This window comes from Gossypium arboreum, chromosome 13 (genome assembly GCF_025698485.1).
Source record: "Gossypium arboreum isolate Shixiya-1 chromosome 13, ASM2569848v2, whole genome shotgun sequence".
Lineage (NCBI taxonomy): Eukaryota > Viridiplantae > Streptophyta > Magnoliopsida > Malvales > Malvaceae > Gossypium > Gossypium arboreum.
This window is the reverse complement of record NC_069082.1, coordinates 35,965,440-35,985,270: the sequence shown is the minus strand read 5'-3', so window position 1 is coordinate 35,985,270 and position 19,831 is coordinate 35,965,440. Positions and strand designations below refer to the sequence as shown.

The window sequence follows — 19,831 nt, the reverse complement described above, 5'->3', positions numbered from 1 at the left end:
ATTTGAGGTCGGGTACTATCGGTTGAGGTCCGAGAATCGGACATACCCAAAACCGCTTTTAGAACGAGGTACGGTCACTACTAATTCTTGGTGATGCCGTTTGGGCTCACTAATGCCCTCGCGGTGTTTATGGATTTAATGAATAGAATTTTCAGGCCATACTTGGATCGGTTCGTAGTTGTATTTATCGATGACATTTTGGTCTATTCGAGAGATGAAACCGAGCATCTTTGAACACCGAGGCTAGTGTTGCAAATCTTACGAGATAAGCGATTATATAAAGTTCAATAAATGTGAATTTTGGTTGAGAGAGGTTAGCTTTTGGGGCACGTGGTGTCCGCGATCGGTATCGGGTGGACCCGAACAAAATTCGCCATAGTCGATTGGAAACCACCAAGGAATGTTACCGAAGTTAGGAGCTTTTTGGGGCTTGCGGTTATTACCGACGATTTGTAAAAGGTTTCTCGACGATAGCCACGCCAATGACGGCTTACTCCAAAAGGATGTTAAGTTCGAATGGACGGAGAAAGGTCGAAAAGTTTCGATCAACTGAAAGCTTATTTGATGAAGCCCCAATTCTAGTGCAACCCGAATCGGGCAAAGAGTTTGTCATTTATAGTGACGCATCCCTACTTGGGTTGGGTTGCGTATTGATGCAAGAAGGGCGAGTTGTGGCCTGTCGTCGAGGCAATTAAAGCCACATGAGAAAAATTATCCGACCCATGATCTCGAATTGGTCGCCATCGTATTCGCCTTTAAAGATATGGCGACATTACTTATTTGGTGAGAAGTGCCATGTGTTCGGATCACAAAAGTCTCAAATATTTGATGACCCAAAGAGACTTAAATCTGCGACAAAGCGATGGCTCGAGTTGTTAAAAGATTATGAGCTCGTCATTGATTATCACCGGGAAGGGCTAATGTGGTTGCGGATGCCTTAAGCCGGAAATCACTATTTGCTTTATGAAGCGATGAATGTACACTTGTCTATCCTACCCGACAATGTGTTAGTAGCTGAATTGAAAGCCAAACCATTATTGATACGTCAAATTCGTGAAGCTCGAGAAAGTCGACGATGAGTTGGTTGCAAAACGGGATGAGTGTGTTCGAACAAGGACTCGAATTTCAAATCGATGATGACGATTGTTTGAGGTTCGAAGTCGTCTGTGTCCCAAAGAATTCGAACTTATTCCAATAATTTTGAACGAAGCCCTTTGTAGCCGAATGGCAATCCACCCGGAGTACGAAGATGTACAACGATTTGAAACGTCGGTTTTGGTGGCATGGTATGAAACGGGACATCTCCGACTTTGTTTGAGATGTTTAATATGTCAACAAGTGAAAGCGGAACATCAAGTGCCTTGAGATTGCTTCACCGATCACGATACCCGAGTGGAAATGGGATCGAGTCACAATGGACTTTGTGTCCGGCCGCCATTGTCGACTAGTAAGAAGGATGCGATTTGGGTTGTTGTTGATAGACCGACTAAGTCGGCTCACTTTATCCCGTCGTCTGGATTTTCATTGGATAAACTAGCCAATTGTACGTTTCTCAGTTGTGAGATTACACGGGTACCGATTTCTATTGTGTCGGATAGAGATCCGAGATTTACCTCGCGATTTTGGAAGAAATTTCAAGAAGCTTTGGGTACCAAGTTGCATTTCAAAGACCGCCTTTCACCCCCAAACCGATGGTCAATCCAAGCGGATAATTCAAATACTCGAGGATATGTTGAGATGTTGTATCCTTGAGTTTAGTGGTTCATGGGAGCAGTATCGCCTTTGATTGAATTCGCACAACAATAGCTTTCAATCAAGTATTAAGATGGCGCCTTACGAGGCTTTATACGGTCGTAAATGCCGCACCCATTATTCTGGTGAACTTAGTGAAGGTAAATTCTTGAGGTTGATTTGGTGAAGGATGCCGAGCAAAAGTTCGAGTGATTCGTGAAAGTTTGAAGGATGCTACGGATCGCCAAAAGTCGTATCTTGATTTGAAAAAGGAAAGACATTGAATATCGGGTTGGAGACAAGGTATTTCTCAAAGTTTCACCGGAAGAAGGTGCTTAGATTTGGCCATAAGGGCAAATTGAGTCCGAGGTTCATCGGTCCGTATGAAGTATCTGAACGAATTGGGCGATGCGTCGATTAATTTTACCCCCGAGCTCGAAAAGATTCTAACGTTTTCCATGTTTCGATGCTTGACGATATAGGTCGACCCGACGCACGTAATTCCTCCATCCGAGGTCGAGGTTCACCTAATTTGAGTTATGAAGAAGAGCCGGTTCGCATTCGATGCGTGAAGTAAAAGACCTCTGAAACAAGAAAATCCCATTAGTGAAGGTGTTGTGGCATAAACACGGAATTGAAGAAGCCACTTGGGAACTTGAGGACTCTATGAGAGAGCGATACCCGAGCCTATTTACTGGGTAAGATTTTCGGGACGAAAATTTCTTAAGTGGGGAGAGTTGTGACATCCCAAAATTGACCCTAGTCGGGATGTGGTTTCGGGACCACAAAACCGAGGCATAAAAATAATTTATAATTTATTTTGATGCCTATAATATGTGTTAATTCATGTGTGACATTTTGATGTTTGATTTAGAGTTATAAATGTGAATTTCACTAGAAAGGGCCTAGTAGTAAACATTGAAAGTATGATGGGGAAATGTGGGATGACTAGTTGATAATGCATGCAAAAATAAGGATTTGCATGTCAAATTTCCCCTAACATGAAGTGGCCGCCATGACAAGGAATCATGGGCTAAACATGTCATGAAACATGTTTTGTTGGTGCACTAGGGAGAAACAATAAACAAATGAGTATGGGTAATAAAGAAAGAAAAAAAAATGTGTGTGTGTGAGTGAAACCCCCCTTGCAGTGCATTGTGGAAGAGAAAAGAAAAATTTTGTTCATCCATTTTCTCTTCTTTGGCCGAAAATACTAAGGAAAAGGGAGGATTTTTGCTTCATGCTTGGTTTAGAAGAGAACTAGAAGGAGATTTGGCTATACTTGCATCAAGATTAAGGTATGTTTGAGGTTGTGTCATGAGATTCATGCTTGTTTTGGTTGCTAACTTGATGTGCATGTTAGCCATGGTTCAAATCCTTGTTATGCCATGGAAATGGTATTTGGCCAAGGTGGATTTTGTGTTAATGCCATTACATGTTAAATATGAAGCTTGTTAATGGTGTATGTGATGGGGATTGATGGCTCTTGGACTTTCTTTTTAGTATTTTTGAGTGAGACATTAAGTTCTTTGCTTAATCATGACCAAAATGATGGTGTTGTGATGTATTCGGTCATGGTATATCCACAAGTATGATTCATGCATGTTGCATGGTAGGTAAGATTTGAGCTTTGAATATGTGTTTGCACATGATGAATTGGTATGACATATATACTATTTCAAGGTATATATTTGCTTGGGATGATGTTTTCGGTTATGTAGTACATGAGAGATGTGTATTGAGCTACAATATGTAATCGTTAGTTAGTAAAATGCATGCTGTTTTTGTGTGGTATTAAGTGCATAATCGGCCTCAACATGGACATGCATATTCGGCCACATGAGGGAAATTGGTGTGCATGCATTCGGTTAGAGGCAAGCATATTGATGCCTATTCTTGGCTTAGAAAATTCGCTAAGAGGAATACTAACTAAGGTGTTGAGTTCGATTCATGATTTTGTACATATGCGACTTTGATGCCTAATGAGTAGATATTTATATATTGGCTAGGCATCTTGAATTCCTCTTCCGATGCTCAAATGATAAAACCAATTTATTTGTTAAATTTAGCTCAAGAAGCTAGAGGTGGAGAATCAAGCAAAGGCAAAGGAAAGATAATCGAGTAGTCGATTGGAAATCGTTTCATCCAATATAAGGTAAGTCATTAAGCATATATTTGGTGTTGATGTAAATGACCATAATATATACACAATTGTGTTTAAATGAATTGATGTGTAAATGGGAATGTATGTGTATGGAATGATGCCATTGTTGAATGTATAAAGGCAGCAAAATGCATAAGGTATTGGTCTCGGCACTAAGTGTGCGGGTATAAATGGACACGGTGACAAGATTGGCACTAAGTGTGCGGGTTTAAAATTGTACAGCACTAAGTGTGCGAGTTTGATTATATAGCACTAAGTGTGCGAGCTGAAAATTATATAGCACTAAGTGTGCGAGCTGAAAATATATAGCACTAAGTGTGCGGATTCACTATATGCTCTTGTATTACAATTGGCACTGAGTGTGCGACATTATCGAGTTAATCCCGGACAGCGGATCGGGTAAGTACCTCGAGCTCATGATGAATAGAAAATACGTCCATGCTTGGGGTTGAATTGGTAAGCCTTAAATCTATGTGATGATTGAAATTGTATGGTTGTGCTGGAAAATGAGTTAATGTGTAAAAATGCTTGATTATCTTGTTGTGTAGAATATGAAATGTGGATGTATGACTTGGTGCGAGATTGGACCGAAAGGTCCGAGGTATTATGGTATAGATTCGATATGGATGAGTACCTAGCCTCGTTTTTGTACATGTTGTAGTGACTTTATTAGTGGATTGATGAATGCTTATGACTTACTGAGTTGTAAACTCACTCGGTGTTTTTCTTGTCACCCATTTTAGGTCTCTCGGATTCGTATTGCTTGCGTGATCGGGACCGTCGTTGAAGTCATCACACCGGCTGAAATCTTGTGGTATTGTTTTCGTTGTTGAAGAACATTTGGCATGTATAGGCTATTATATTTTGTCGAATTGTGGGTTGTAAACTTTAAGCCTGTGAAAATGGCCTATGTGGTGCGTCGAGTGGGATGCTAGAACCTATAGCCACGAGTCTTAGAAACTCTAATTTTGATAAGGTGGCCACAATTTGTGTCATGTATGATGGATGATTAAGGCCAAGGAAAGATTCATGAAATTGGCATAGTCTACTGCAGTAACTGTCGCGGACAGCAGCAGTGAGATGAGATTGAAAAATCACTAAAAATAGTAGAAGTAGAATTAAATAGTGGGTAAATTATGAAATTGAACCTTGATGAATCTATTTTCATATGGATGAAACGAAACGACCATATGAGCAGTATACTGAGAAATATTAAAGTTCTCGTGAGACAGGGCCAGAACGGTTTCTGGGTCCCCTGACGCGACTTTGAAAATTTACCATAAATTATCCAGAAAGAATTAGGAGTCATTCCTTATATGTACGGATTCCATTTTGAGTCTAGTTTCATTAGAAACAAACAGCACCAGTATTAAAGCCCTGTACAGAGAGATATTCAAGTTGTAACGCGCAAAGGTCAGAGCAGTCGATCCCTGTAACATGGGTGACTTTAACTAATAAACTGTACCAATTGGCCCGACCAAAATTCTAGAAATAAATCCATGGATGGGTATATGAGTCTAAATTCAGGAAAATTTACGAAACCAGTTTCCGAGTTTTGAAACTCGAGATATGATTTTAAAGGCGACGGGACGCAGTTTTCCAGCCTGACTGGTAATGTCAAATTGGTTGGTATCTTGAGAGGGTTTGGCGTTAACCCTCGTGTCCGACAACGCGCCGCCACGAGTTAGGGTGTTACAATTTTATTGGTATCAGAGCTATGGTTTAGTCGGTTCTAGGACTACCATAGCGCGTGTGAGTCTAGCTATACATGCCAAATTGTTAGTGCTGAATAATGTGATGACTTCGACGGTTGAAATTTTTATTTTAAATAGCAATGGAACCCGGATAGAGAGACCCTTGGCGGATGACGTTGAAGGTGTAGCGGCTGCTCCGCACAAGGGACACCGCTGTTGAGCCTCACCATCCGCGAATAATCAAAATGAAGGGCGAAACAAGCCTTCTTCACCATGATGAATGAGTGGGTCGCGCAATATGCCCGAACCGACCCGGCTGTCCAACCATTTCGAATTTAAATACTCCACCCCAAGAGCCCGTAATGCCATCGATTCGATCCTGTGAGGCTGAGTAAACCACCGTGGACTTGATTAGGAAGCGTGGGGCCGAGGAGTTTAAGGCCATAGTTACCGATGATGCCGAAAGGGCCGAGTTCGCTTGATAACACCATTAGAGTGTTTGATGAATTGTCATGCACACCGATGAATGTCTTAAGTGTGCTATATCTTTGTTGCGAGAGACTCACCTACTATTGGTGGAGGACCTTGATTTCCATAGTCCCAAAGGAACAAGTTACTTGGGATTTCTTTCAAACGAATTTCGGAAGAAATATATTAGTCAACGGTTCATTGATCGAAGCGTAAGGAGTTCTTGGAACTCAAGCAAGGCCGATGATCAGATCTGAATACGAACATGAGTTCGTAAGACTTAATCGGTAGGCTCGGGAGTGTGTGGCTGATGAGGTTGCGATGTGCAAAAGATTTGAAGAAGGATTGAATGAAGAGTTAAAGTTACTAGTGGGAATTTTGGAGATAAAGGAGTTCGTGACACTAGTCTAACGAGCACGCAAGGCGGAAGAACTTGGGAAGGAGAAGAAGAAGGCTGAATTTGAAGCAAGAGATTACCGTAAAAGATCGACGAGTAAAGCTCCGTTCTCGGCTGTAGAGAGGTTCAGGGAGGACACCAGTAAGTCGAGGACGACTGCAGGAATTTCCATTAGAGCCCGACCATTGACGGACTCCGAGCTACTTGATTAGCTAGTGTGGGCAATAATCGTCAAGAGAGACCAAATGCCCCCAATGTGGAAGACGACACCTAGGTGAATGTTGGGGTAAGTCATTAATAGGGCTGTTATGGATGCGGTTCAAGGACCACTTCATTAGAGATTGCACGGAGCTAGATGAGAGGAATAAGACGCAAGGTGCAAGACCTAGTGGAACGACGGTGGAGGTAGGCCCCGAGAATCTCTGGAGGTAGGGGTGGTAATCGAGAGGAGCCTCTAATACGGCTGTCCGATCCGAGACCCGTACTCTGCTAGAGCATATGCCATTCGCGCATACGAGGAGGCATCCTCCCCGACGTTATCACTGGTACTTTTACTCTCTTTGATACTAGTGTGATTGCATTGATTGACCCCGCTCTACTCATTCATATGTATGTGAAACCTTAGCATCCGGTAAGACTCTACCGTTGAGTCTCTCGAGTTCATAATTCGAGTGTCAAACCCTTTGGGTCGACACGCATTCGTTGATAAAGTGTGCAAGAGATGCCCCTAATAATTCGAGAATCTGCTTTCCTACCGATCGATGCTTCTACCATTTAATGAATTCGATGTTATTCTTGGTATGGATTGGTGACCGTACATGATGCAAGAGATGGATCGCAAAAGGAAAACCATTGATTTGAGGAGTGCAAATAATGAGGTAGTCCGAGTCGAGTCTCTCGATTTAAAAGGCGCCAACGATAATATCTTCTATGACCGCTCGAGGTATGTGAAAAGGGTGTGAAACATACCTTGCGTATGTGTTTGGAAGTAAAGAGACGGAAAGGAAACTCGAATCGGTACCAGTGGTTTGTGAGTATTCGATGTTTTTCCCGAGGAGTTACCGGATTGCCACCGGTTCGAGAAGTGGAATTCGCATCGGTTGTACCGGGTACTACGCCAATTTCAATAGCCCCGTGTCGTATGGCATTAACGGAATTAAAGGAATTGAAGGTTCAATTGCAAGAATTGACGGATAGAGGTTTCGCCGACCGAGTTTTTCTCCATGGGGCGCACTTTGTATTGTTTGTGAAGAAGAAGGACGGAACCATGAGGTTGTGCATCGACTATCGTCAACTCAATAAAGTGACGATAAAGAATAAATATCCATTGCCACGAATTGACGATTTGTTTGATCAATTAAAGGGAGCCTCGGTGTTTTCAAAGATAGATTTGAGGTCGGGTACTATCGGTTGAGGGTCCGAGAATCGGACATACCCAAAACCGCTTTTAGAACGAGGTACGGTCACTACGAATTCTTGGTGATGCCGTTTGGGCTCACTAATGCCCTATGGTGTTTATGGATTTAATGAATAGAATTTTCAGGCCATACTTGGATCGGTTCGTAGTTGTATTTATCGATGACATTTTGGTCTATTCGAGAGATGAAACCGAGCATCTTGAACACCGAGGCTAGTGTTGCAAATCTTACGAGATAAGCGATTATCGCAAAGTTCAAGAAATGTGAATTTTGGTTGAGAGAGGTTAGCTTTTTGGGGCACGTGGTGTCCGCCGGTATCGGGTGGACCGAACAAAATTTCGCCATAGTCGATTGGAAACCACCAAGGAATGTTACCGAAGTTAGGAGCTTTTTGGGGCTTGCGGTTATTACCGACGATTTGTAAAAGGTTTCTCGACGATAGCCACGCCAATGACGGCTTACTCCAAAAGGATGTTAAGTTCGAATGGACGGAGAAAGGTCGAAAAAGTTTCGATCAACTGAAAGCTTATTTGATGAAGCCCCAATTCTAGTGCAACCCGAATCGGGCAAAGAGTTTGTCATTTATAGTGACGCATCCCTACTTGGGTTGGGTTGCGTATTGATGCAAGAAGGGCGAGTTGTGGCCTATCGTCGAGGCAATTAAAGCCACATGAGAAAAATTATCCGACCCATGATCTCGAATTGGCTGCCATCGTATTCGCCTTAAAGATATGGCGACATTACTTATTTGGTGAGAAGTGCCATGTGTGTTCGGATCACAAAAGTCTCAAATATTTGATGACCCAAAGAGACTTAAATCTGCGACAAAGGCGATGGCTCGAGTTGTTAAAAGATTATGAGCTCGTCATTGATTATCACCCGGGAAGGGCTAATGTGGTTGCGGATGCCTTAAGCCGGAAATCACTATTTGCTTTGCGAGCGATGAATGTACACTTGTCTATCCTACCCGACAATGTGTTAGTAGCTGAATTGAAAGCCAAACCATTATTGATACGTCAAATTCGTGAAGCTCAAAAAGTCGACGATGAGTTGGTTGCAAAACGGGATGAGTGTGTTCCGAACAAGGACTCGGAATTTCAAATCGATGATGACGATTGTTTGAGGTTCGAAGTCGTCATGTGTCCCAAAGAATTCGAACTTATTCCAATAATTTTGAACGAAGCCCTTTGTAGCCGAATGGCAATCCACCCGGGAGTACGAAGATGTACAACGATTTGAAACGTCGGTTTTGGTGGCATGGTATGAAACGGGACATCTCCGACTTTGTTTGAGATGTTTAATATGTCAACAAGTGAAAGCGGAACATCAAGTGCCTTGAGATTGCTTCACCGATCACGATACCCGAGTGGAAATGGGATCGAGTCACAATGGACTTTGTGTCCGGCCGCCATTGTCACTAGTAAGAAGGATGCGATTTGGGTTGTTGTTGATAGACCGACTAAGTCGGCTCACTTTATCCCGTCGTCACGGATTTTCATTGGATAAACTAGCCAATTGTACGCTTTCTCATTGTGAGATTACACGGGTACCGATTTCTATTGTGTCGGATAGAGATCCGAGATTTACCTCGCGATTTTGGAAGAAATTTCAAGAAGCTTTGGGTACCAAGTTGCATTTCAAAGACCGCCTTTCACCCCCAAACCGATGGTCAATCCAAACGGATAATTCAAATACTCGAGGATATGTTGAGATGTTGTATCCTTGAGTTTAGTGGTTCATGGGAACGGTATCTGCCTTTGATTGAATTCGCTTACAACAATAGCTTTCAATCAAGTATTAAGATGGCGCCTTACGAGGCTTTATACGGTCGTAAATGCCGCACCCCATTATTCTGGACTGAACTTAGTGAAGGTAAATTCTTCGGGGTTGATTTGGTGAAGGATGCCGAGCAAAAAGTTCGAGTGATTCGTGAAAGTTTGAAGGATGCTACGGATCGCCAAAAGTCGTATGCGGATTTGAAAAAGGAAAGACATTGAATATCAGGTTGGAGACAAGGTATTTCTCAAAGTTTCACCCTGGAAGAAGGTGCTTAGATTTGGCCATAAGGGCAAATTGAGTCCGAGGTTCATCGGTCCGTATGAAGTATCTGAACGAATTGGGCGATGGCGCATCGATTAATTTTACCCCGAGCTCGAAAAGATTCTAACGTTTTCCATGTTTCGATGCTTCGACGATATAGGTCTGACCCGACGCACGTAATTCCTCCATCTGAGGTCGAGGTTCAGCCTAATTTGAGTTATGAAGAAGAGCCGGTTCGCATTCTGATGCGTGAAGTAAAAGACCTACGAAACAAGAAAATCCCATTAGTGAAGGTGTTGTGGCATAAACACGAATTGAAGAAGCCACTTGGGAACTTGAGGACTCTATGAGAGAGCGATACCGAGCCTATTTACGGTAAGATTTTCGGGACGAAAATTTCTTAAGTGGGGAGAGTTGTGACATCCCAAAATTGACCCTAGTCGGGATGTGGTTTCGGGACCACAAAACTGAGGCATAAAAATAATTTATAATTTATTTTGATGCCTATAATATGTGTTAATTCATGTGTGACATTTTTGATGTTTCGATTTAGAGTTATAAATGTGAATTTCACTAGAAAGGGCCTAGTAGTAAACATTGAAAGTATGATGGGGAAATGTGGGATGACTAGTTGATAATGCATGCAAAAATAAGGGATTTGCATGTCAAATTTCCCCTAACATGAAGTGGCCGGCCATGACAAGGAATCATGGGCTAAACATGTCATGAAACATGTTTTGTTGGTGCACTAGGGAGAAACAATAAACAAATGAGTATGGGTAATAAAGAAAGAAAAAAAAATGTGTGTGTGTGGTGAAACCCCCCTTGCGTGCATTGTGGAAGAGAAAAGAAAATTTTGTTCATCCATTTTTCTCTTCTTTGGCCGAAAATACTAAGGAAAAGGGAGGATTTTTGCTTCATGCTTGGTTTAGAAGAGAACTAGAAGGAGATTTGGCTATACTTGCATCAAGATTAAGGTATGTTTGAGGTTGTGTCATGAGATTCATGCTTGTTTTGGTTGCTAACTTGATGTGCATGTTAGCCATGGTTCAAATCCTTGTTATGCCATGGAAATGGTATTTGGCCAAGGTGGATTTTGTGTTAATGCCATTACATGTTAAATATGAAGCTTGTTAATGGTGTATGTGATGGGGATTGATGGCTCTTGGACTTTCTTTTTAGTATTTTGAGTGAGACATTAAGTTCTTTGCTTAATCATGACCAAAATGATGGTGTTGTGATGTATTCGGTCATGGTATATCCACAAGTATGATTCATGCATGTTGCATGGTAGGTAAGATTTGAGCTTTGAATATGTGTTTGCACATGATGAATTGGTATGACATATATACTATTTCAAGGTATATATTTGCTTGGGATGATGTTTTCGGTTATGTAGTACATGAGAGATGTGTATTGAGCTACAATATGTAATCGTTAGTTAGTAAAATGCATGCTGTTTTTGTGTGGTATTAAGTGCATAATCGGCCTCAACATGGACATGCATATTCGCCACATGAGGGAAATTGGTGTGCATGCATTCGGTTAGAGGCAAGCATATTGATGCCTATTCTTGGCTTAGAAAATTCGCTAAGAGGAATACTAACTAAGGTGTTGAGTTCGATTCATGATTTTGTACATATGCGACTTTGATGCCTAATGAGTAGATATTTATATATTGGCTAGGCATCTTGAATTCCTCTTCCGATGCTCAAATGATAAAACCAATTTATTTGTTAAATTTAGCTCAAGAAGCTAGAGGTGGAGAATCAAGCAAAGGCAAAGGAAAGATAATCGAGTAGTCGATTGGAAATCGTTTCATCCAATATAAGGTAAGTCATTAAGCATATATTTGGTGTTGATGTAAATGACCATAATATATACACAATTGTGTTTAAATGAATTGATGTGTAAATGGGAATGTATGTGTATGGAATGATGCCATTGTTGAATGTATAAAGGCAGCAAAATGCATAAGGTATTGGTCTCGGCACTAAGTGTGCGGGTATAAATGGACACGGTGACAAGATTGGCACTAAGTGTGCGGGTTTAAAATTGTACAGCACTAAGTGTGCGAGTTTGATTATATAGCACTAAGTGTGCGAGCTGAAAATTATATAGCACTAAGTGTGCGAGCTGAAAATATATAGCACTAAGTGTGCGGATTCACTATATGCTCTTGTATTACAATTGGCACTGAGTGTGCGACATTATCGAGTTAATCCGGACAGCGGATCGGGTAAGTACCTCGAGCTCATGATGAATAGAAAATACGTCCATGCTTGGGGTTGAATTGGTAAGCCTTAAATCTATGTGATGATTGAAATTGTATGGTTGTGCTGGAAAATGAGTTAATGTGTAAAAATGCTTCGATTATCTTGTTGTGTAGAATATGAAATGTGGATGTATGACTTGATGCGAGATTGGACCGAAAGGTCCGAGGTATTATGGTATAGATTCGATATGGATGAGTACCTAGCCTCGTTTGTCTTTGTACATGTTGTAGTGACTTTATTAGTGGATTGATGAATGCTTATGACTTACTGAGTTGTAAACTCACTCGGTGTTTTTTTCTTGTCACCCATTTTAGGTCTCTCGGATTCGTATTGCTTGCGTGATCGGGACCGTCGTTGAAGTCATCACACCGGCTGAAATCTTGTGGTATTGTTTTCGTTGTTGAAGAACATTTGGCATGTATAGGCTATTATATTTTGTCGAATTGTGGGTTGTAAACTTTAAGCCCTGTGAAAATGGCCTATGTGGTCGTCGAGTGGGATGCTAGAACCTATAGCCACGAGTCTTAGAAACTCTAATTTTGATAAGGTGGCCACAATTTGTGTCATGTATGATGGATGATTAAGGCCAAGGAAAGATTCATGAAATTGGCATAGTCTACTGCAGTAACTGTCGCGGACAGCAGCAGTGAGATGAGATTGAAAAATCACTAAAAATAGTAGAAGTAGAATTAAATAGTGGGTAAATTATGAAATTGAACCTTGATGAATCTATTTTCATATGGATGAAACGAAACGACCATATGAGCAGTATACTGAGAAATATTAAAGTTCTCGTGAGACAGGGCCAGAACGGTTTCTGGGTCCCCTGACGCGACTTTGAAAATTTACCATAAATTATCCAGAAAGAATTAGGAGTCATTCCTTATATGTACGGATTCCATTTTGAGTCTAGTTTCATTAGAAACAAACAGCACCAGTATTAAAGCCCTGTACAGAGAGATATTCAAGTTGTAACGCGCAAAGGTCAGAGCAGTCGATCCCTGTAACATGGGTGACTTTAACTAATAAACTGTACCAATTGGCCCGACCAAAAATTCTAGAAATAAATCCATGGATGGGTATATGAGTCTAAATTCAGGGAAAATTTACGAAACCAGTTTCCGAGTTTTGAAACTCGAGATATGATTTTTAAGGCGACGGGGACGCAGTTTTCCAGCCTGACTGGTAATGTCAAATTGGTTGGTATCTTGAGAGGGTTTGGCCGTTAACCCCTCGTGTCCGACACCGGCGTCGGCCACGAGTTAGGGGTGTTACAGAAAACATCCGGGTATTCACAAACCACGGGCACAGATTTGGGTTTCTTCTCTGATTCCTTGTCATCGAGTACGTACGCAAGGTACGCTTCGCACCCTTTTCTTACATATTTCTGGGCCAACATCGCTGATATTACAGCTGGCAACCCCTTTAAGTCCGTGGACTCAACCCGAATTATTTCATTATTCGCGCACCTCAAATCGATAGTCTTGCTCTTGCAATTTACAACCGCATCGTGCATGGTCAACCAATCCAAACCAAGAATAACATCGAACTCATCGAATGGCAAAAGCATTAAGTCCGCGGAAAACAAGAACCTCGGAACACTAGGGACTTTTCTTGCATACTTTGTTAACAAGCACGTAATGACCCAAGGGTTTGACACCGAATTACAAACTCGAGAGACTCAATGGGCAAAGTCTTACTGGATGCTAAGGTTTCACATATATAAGAATGAGTAGAACCAGGGTCAATCAAAGCAATTACATTTGTATTGAAAAGAGTGAAAGTACCGGTAATAACATCTGGAGAGGCAAGATCCTCGGCGTGCGCGTATGGCATAAGTCCTAGCAGAGCACGAGCCTCGAGATCTGATGGTAGCATCTCTAGATCCTCTCGACCGCCAACGACATTGCCCATATTTCTAGGTGGCCTACCTCGAGCGATGGTAGCACCGGGTTTGCACTCGACTTGCATTCTGTTCATGCATCCTCGGGCAATCCTTCATAAAATGGTCGGCCGATCCACACTTATAGCGAGGCGATCACGAAACCAACAGCTCCCGAATGCCATTTGCCACAATGTGGACACTCCGTCCTCTCTCGGCGATCATTTCCGCCACCAAGCAATCGAGGTGACTCGTGTGGTCACAGGGGTCGATCGCGTCCTCGTCTAGAAAATCCCAAACGCCTCTAGACCGGCTCGCATCATCTCGAAATCTCTTCGATGCTTGTTGAAGAGACTTTCCGAGGACCTCTTCGAATTCTCAATCCCCACATCAGCTTTTTGTTTCTCCTTTCTAAGCTCTTGACTTTACAAGCTCGCTCAACAAGTACTACGAACTCTCGTATCTCGAGAATGCCAACAAACATCCTTATATCATCATTCAGCCCATCCTCGAGCGTTTGCACATAATAGCTTCGGACGAAATGCATTCTCGCGTCGTCGGCTAAGCCTCACAAACTTTCGTTCAGTAGTCGATAATCGGACATAGAACCTTGCTTAAGATCAAGGAACTCCCCGCTTTTGGTCGATGAATCTCGATCGATATACTTTTTGAACTCGGTTAGAAAGAATTCCCAAGTCACTTGCTCTCTAGGCACCACAAGTCGAGTACTCCACCAATAGTAGGCGGACTCGCGTAGCAAGGAGATGGTACACTTTAAGCACTCATCGGTGTACAGGATAGCTCATCAAGCACCGGATAGTGTTATCTAACCATAATTCAGCTCGCTCGGCATCATCATCATCCGTAGCCTTAAATTCAGTGGCCCCATGTTTTCGAATCCTATCGATCGGGGCTTACCTGACCTTATTGGGTCGATCACGGAGGTATTGTAGGTGCGGGGTTGCATTCGTCGGGAATGGAGGTGGTGGAACAGTAGTGTTGGTTCGAATGTATTGATTAAACCATTCGTTCATCACACTATAAAAGGCTTGCTTAGCCTCGTCATTAGGATTGCTGGCCATAGGTTGAGAGTCCTTGGCGCTGTCCCTTGCGCGAGCAGGCTCCACACTCTCCACATCATCAGCTATCGCTCGGTTGGGATCGGGATCCATTGCTATAAACAAACATGAAGTCAAATTGTCAGAATTCATCACACTATCGATTCATCATTTAATGGCATGTATAGCTAGACCCCAAACACATCACGGTAGTCCTAGAATCGACTAAACCGTGGCTCGATACCAATAAAATTGTAACACCCCAAACCCGAGACCATCGCCGTGTCGGACCCGAGGGTTAACAAACCAAGTTCACATGTTTTTGCCCACCAATTTGACATTTCCAGTCAGGCTGGAAAACTGCGTCACTGTCGCCTTAAAAATCATATCTCGAGTTTCAAAACTCGGAAACTGGTTTCGTAAATTTTCCCTGAATTTAGACTCATATATACATCCATGGATTTATTTCTAGGATTTTTGGTCGGGCCAATTGGTACAGTTTATTAGTTAAAGTTACCCAAGTTACAGGGATCGACTGCTCTGACCTTCGCGCGGTATAACTTGAATATCTCTCTGCACAGGGCTTTAATGCTGGTGTCGTTTGTTTCTAATGAAACTAGACTCAAAATGGAATCTGTACATATAAGGTATATCTCCTAATTCTTTTTGGATAATTTATAGTGAATTTTAAAGTTGCGACAGGGAACCCAGAAACCATTCTGGCCCTGTCTCACAATAGCTTTAATATCTCTTAACCTGTAACTCCTATGACCGTTTCGTTTCTTCCATATGAAAATAGACTCATCAAGGTTCATTTACATAGCTTATTCACTATTTGATTCCATTCCTATGAATTATGGTGATTTTTCACATTCACGCCACTGCAGCTGGCAGCATCTGTTTTTAAGGTAGGACTTACCTATTTGGTAGTCTCCATGATTCAACTAATCTTGCCATACATAGGTTCATATATGATCATTTTAACCATGCCAATGGCTGATCATATGACCAACATTCCCATTTCCAAACCATAGCCACATCATGACCCCAAATATATATACATACAACCCACAATAAGTCTAAGTTCATGCTCCCTTTTGAGCCATTTTCGCATGGCCATACAAACTTACATTACAACGTATTTAACAAACAAGAGGTAGTCCTATACATGCCATCTCAAGTTCAACCAAAATTTATACCAAAATGGAGGCTTGATAGTGTGGATGACTTGACTTCAACGATCCCAAATCCGATTGCCTCGAGCGAAATCTAGAAAACTAAGAGCCAAAGCAACGGGTAAGCATTTTTATGCTTAGTAAGTCTCAAGGAATATAATGAACTATAATTTACAGCAATACATTCACATAGCCAAATGCATCATTTCATTAATACACATTCTTACTTCATACTTCATCATTGTATAAGTTCGCAAAGCATCAATCAATTCAATAACTGAAATTCATTAGTCGATTGAGCGAATGTTGCTCAAACACGTCGACTTTCCAATGCACATATAACGTACCTTATCCTTTGGGCTGTCCGAGTGTACTAATTAAATTCATTTCAGCAACCAACACTCACCTCCAGCCCAAGATTCTTCGAATATAACCGGATATAATCACGTGCACAAATGCCTTGGTCTTAGCCCGGATAGAATAACTTCATACGAATGCCTTGGCCTTAGCCCGGATATAACCACTAGCACAATTGCCTTCGGTCTTAACCGGATATAATTTCCAGCATAATTGTCTTGGGCTTAGCCCGGATATCATTCAATTTCTCATGCACACATACATCAATAATCATTGGACATACATATTTCATTTTCGTTACTAAGGCTCAAACACAATTAATATCATTAGCATATTCGCCTTGGGACTTAGCCCGGTGGAATTCAAATACTCATACACACATAATCAATAATCATACACATCCATATTTCATCTCACATAATTCAAGTAAGGTCACTTCTTGAGGACTTACCTCGGATGTTGTCGAACGGCTTTTTCGGCTATTCGATCACCTTTTCCTTCCCTTGTCCAATTGTGGCCCTCTTAGCTCTTGAGCTAATTCAAACAAATTCAATTTATTAAAACCTCATTGTGCTTGCTTATGGCGAATATGACAAGGATTTTAAATGGTCATATGGCCACTCTTTAGCTTGAATACACAATGGTCATGCACATTTTATACTACATCAAGCAATTCAATACAATTTATTTGAGCATCAAGGAAATGCTAAGGCCTTCAATAGGCTACCCAAGGCCGAATATTCATGTACATGTTGAGGTCAATTTTGCACTTAATACCTCACAAAAACAGCATGCAATCTACTAATTTATGCTTTGCACATTGTGGCCCAAAACTTATAATATAGCATCAAGCACTTATATGTGTGCTAGGCGAATTGTGCTTGCAATTTCACAAGCATTCTTCCACATTTTCTTCTTTAAATCAATATATTCATCACTTAGTTCATAACCAAACATAATGTGCAATCATATATATGCATATATGAGCATGGCGAATTTTCAAGGTGTCCATAGCCATCCAAAACACAAACTTTTAACTAACATGCAAGAAGCATGAATCATGCTCAAGAATGCATCATGGCCAAGTATGACAATCATGCTCCTTTTCAACTTTAATCATGATAAAACAAAGAGAAAACTCAAAATCTTACTCATGAGTAGAAAATCCATCATTGCATGCATCATCATCAAGCTTCACACTTAGCATGCAATGGCTTTATCACTATAACAACTTTGGCCAAATACCATTTCCATGGCATACCAAAGATTTGAGCCATGGCTAACATGCACATCAAGTTAGCAACCAAAACATGCATGAAACTCCCAACACAACCTCATACATACCTTAATCTTGATGCAAACTTAGCCAAATCTCCTTCTAGATCTCTTCCAAACCAAGCATGAAGCAAAATCCTCCTTCTTCCTTAGTTTTGGCTCAAAGAAAGGATGAACAAAATTTTTTCTTTCCTTCTCTACAACTCACGGCAATGGGGTATGCCACTCTCTCACACACATTTTTTTTCATTCTTTTCTTACCCATGCTTATTTGTTTACTATTTCTCCCTAATGCCCAACAAAACATGTTTCATGACATGTTTGACCCATATTCTTTGTCATGGCGGCCATTACTTGTAGAAAGGGGAATTTGACATGCAAGTCCATTATTTTGCATGCATGCTTTAATTAGTCATCACCTATTTCCCTATCGTACTTTCAAAGTTCACTACTAAGTCCTTTCTTATAAGTTAGCACCTAATTAATAAAAATCGAGACACGAAATATTTACGCATACCAATTCCACATACAATAAGTACGGAATATAACACTTAATTATTCTTGTGACTCGGTTTCGTGGTCCCGAAACCACTCTCCGACTAGGGTCACATTCGGGGTGTCACACCTTGTGTCCCCTGCACCCTAATTATGCAAAATAGAAGGCCCTGTAGTAAACACACGGGTAGAGACAAGGTCGTGTGTCTCAGTCGTGTGAAGGACATGGGCGTGTGCCCAGGCCGTGTGAAGTCTGCACTAAATTTTTGGAATTTAATTTGCCACACGGCCTAAGCACAGGCGTGTGACTTGGCCATATGACCTTATTTCATCGATGACATCATAAATAGAGAGTTATCGGGCTGAAGACACGGGCATGTCCCAAACCACACGGGCACCTGTGGCCACACGGCCTACCTACACGGGTGTGTGACTCTCTAAAGTATGAAAATTTTCTAAGTGTAGTAAAAGTTTTGAAAGTTTTTGATTCAGTCTCGAACCACTCCTAACGTATGTTTTGGGCTTCGTGGGCCCGTATAAAGGGCGATATGCATGTGATTGGATGATTTTAATTTGGGCCAAATTTTGTGGCTGGATTTTGTATGAATGTTTATGTTTAAGTCGATAATGCCTCAAACCCTGTCCCCGCATCAGATACGGGTAAGGGGTGTTACATTAAATTAAAGAAAAGAAAGATTAAACCCAAAAAAGAGTGGTTGTCACCCAAGACTCTGACTGACGAGGCTTATTTGCTCCTTCGCTTTGCTCCTTTGCTGATGGCTCTCCAATGTGGCCAACCAAGGGCTCTTTAAAAGGCTTAATTGCTCAAATCTCTATGAAGGGATGATGCTAGGTGTGAGAAATGGAAAATGCTAAAGAGGATTGAGAGAAAAGAGAGAATGATGAGGGATGATGAATAAGGGAATGAAGGGGTCTTCTTTATAGGTGAAGAGAGGTGGGTAGTTTGCTAAAAATAGCTAGGTTTAGGCTCTTCACACTTCTTCCATGAGTGTCTGGCCACAATTAGTGGAATTTGAGCTGATTTTTGCTTTATTTTTATGCAATTTAAATGCCATAATAACTCAGGACTGAGACTCGGTCCAATGTAAATCTTCGGGCATATCTCTAATTTCTTCAACCATGCAAGGACCTTGTGTAATTAAACCGAAAAATGGTTTAAGTGGACAGCCATGTGTAGCCGAATTTCGGTTGACCTGGTCTTCAATTTCGACGATTTTTGTAATCTAACAAAGCTATCACACCTGTCCAAAATAAATCAATAAGTTAAAGGACCAAGGAATAAAATTTATCCAATTTAAATAATTAATTACAACCCAAATTATTAATGAAATATTTAAAATGATTTATTAAATATAATTTTATATTTTATTATTTAATTTA

At 41.3% G+C, this 19,831-nt stretch overlaps 1 long non-coding RNA gene across 1 annotated transcript; it reads left to right on the top strand.

Moving 5' to 3' along the window:
* The first annotated feature begins 11,663 nt into the window (after window positions 1-11,663).
* LOC128286457 (uncharacterized) lies at window positions 11,664-12,794 on the top strand. The gene is made up of 2 exons (XR_008277022.1): window positions 11,664-11,744; window positions 12,503-12,794. It is a non-coding gene; the product is annotated as an uncharacterized LOC128286457 (long non-coding RNA).
* Window positions 12,795-19,831: the final 7,037 nt, after the last annotated feature.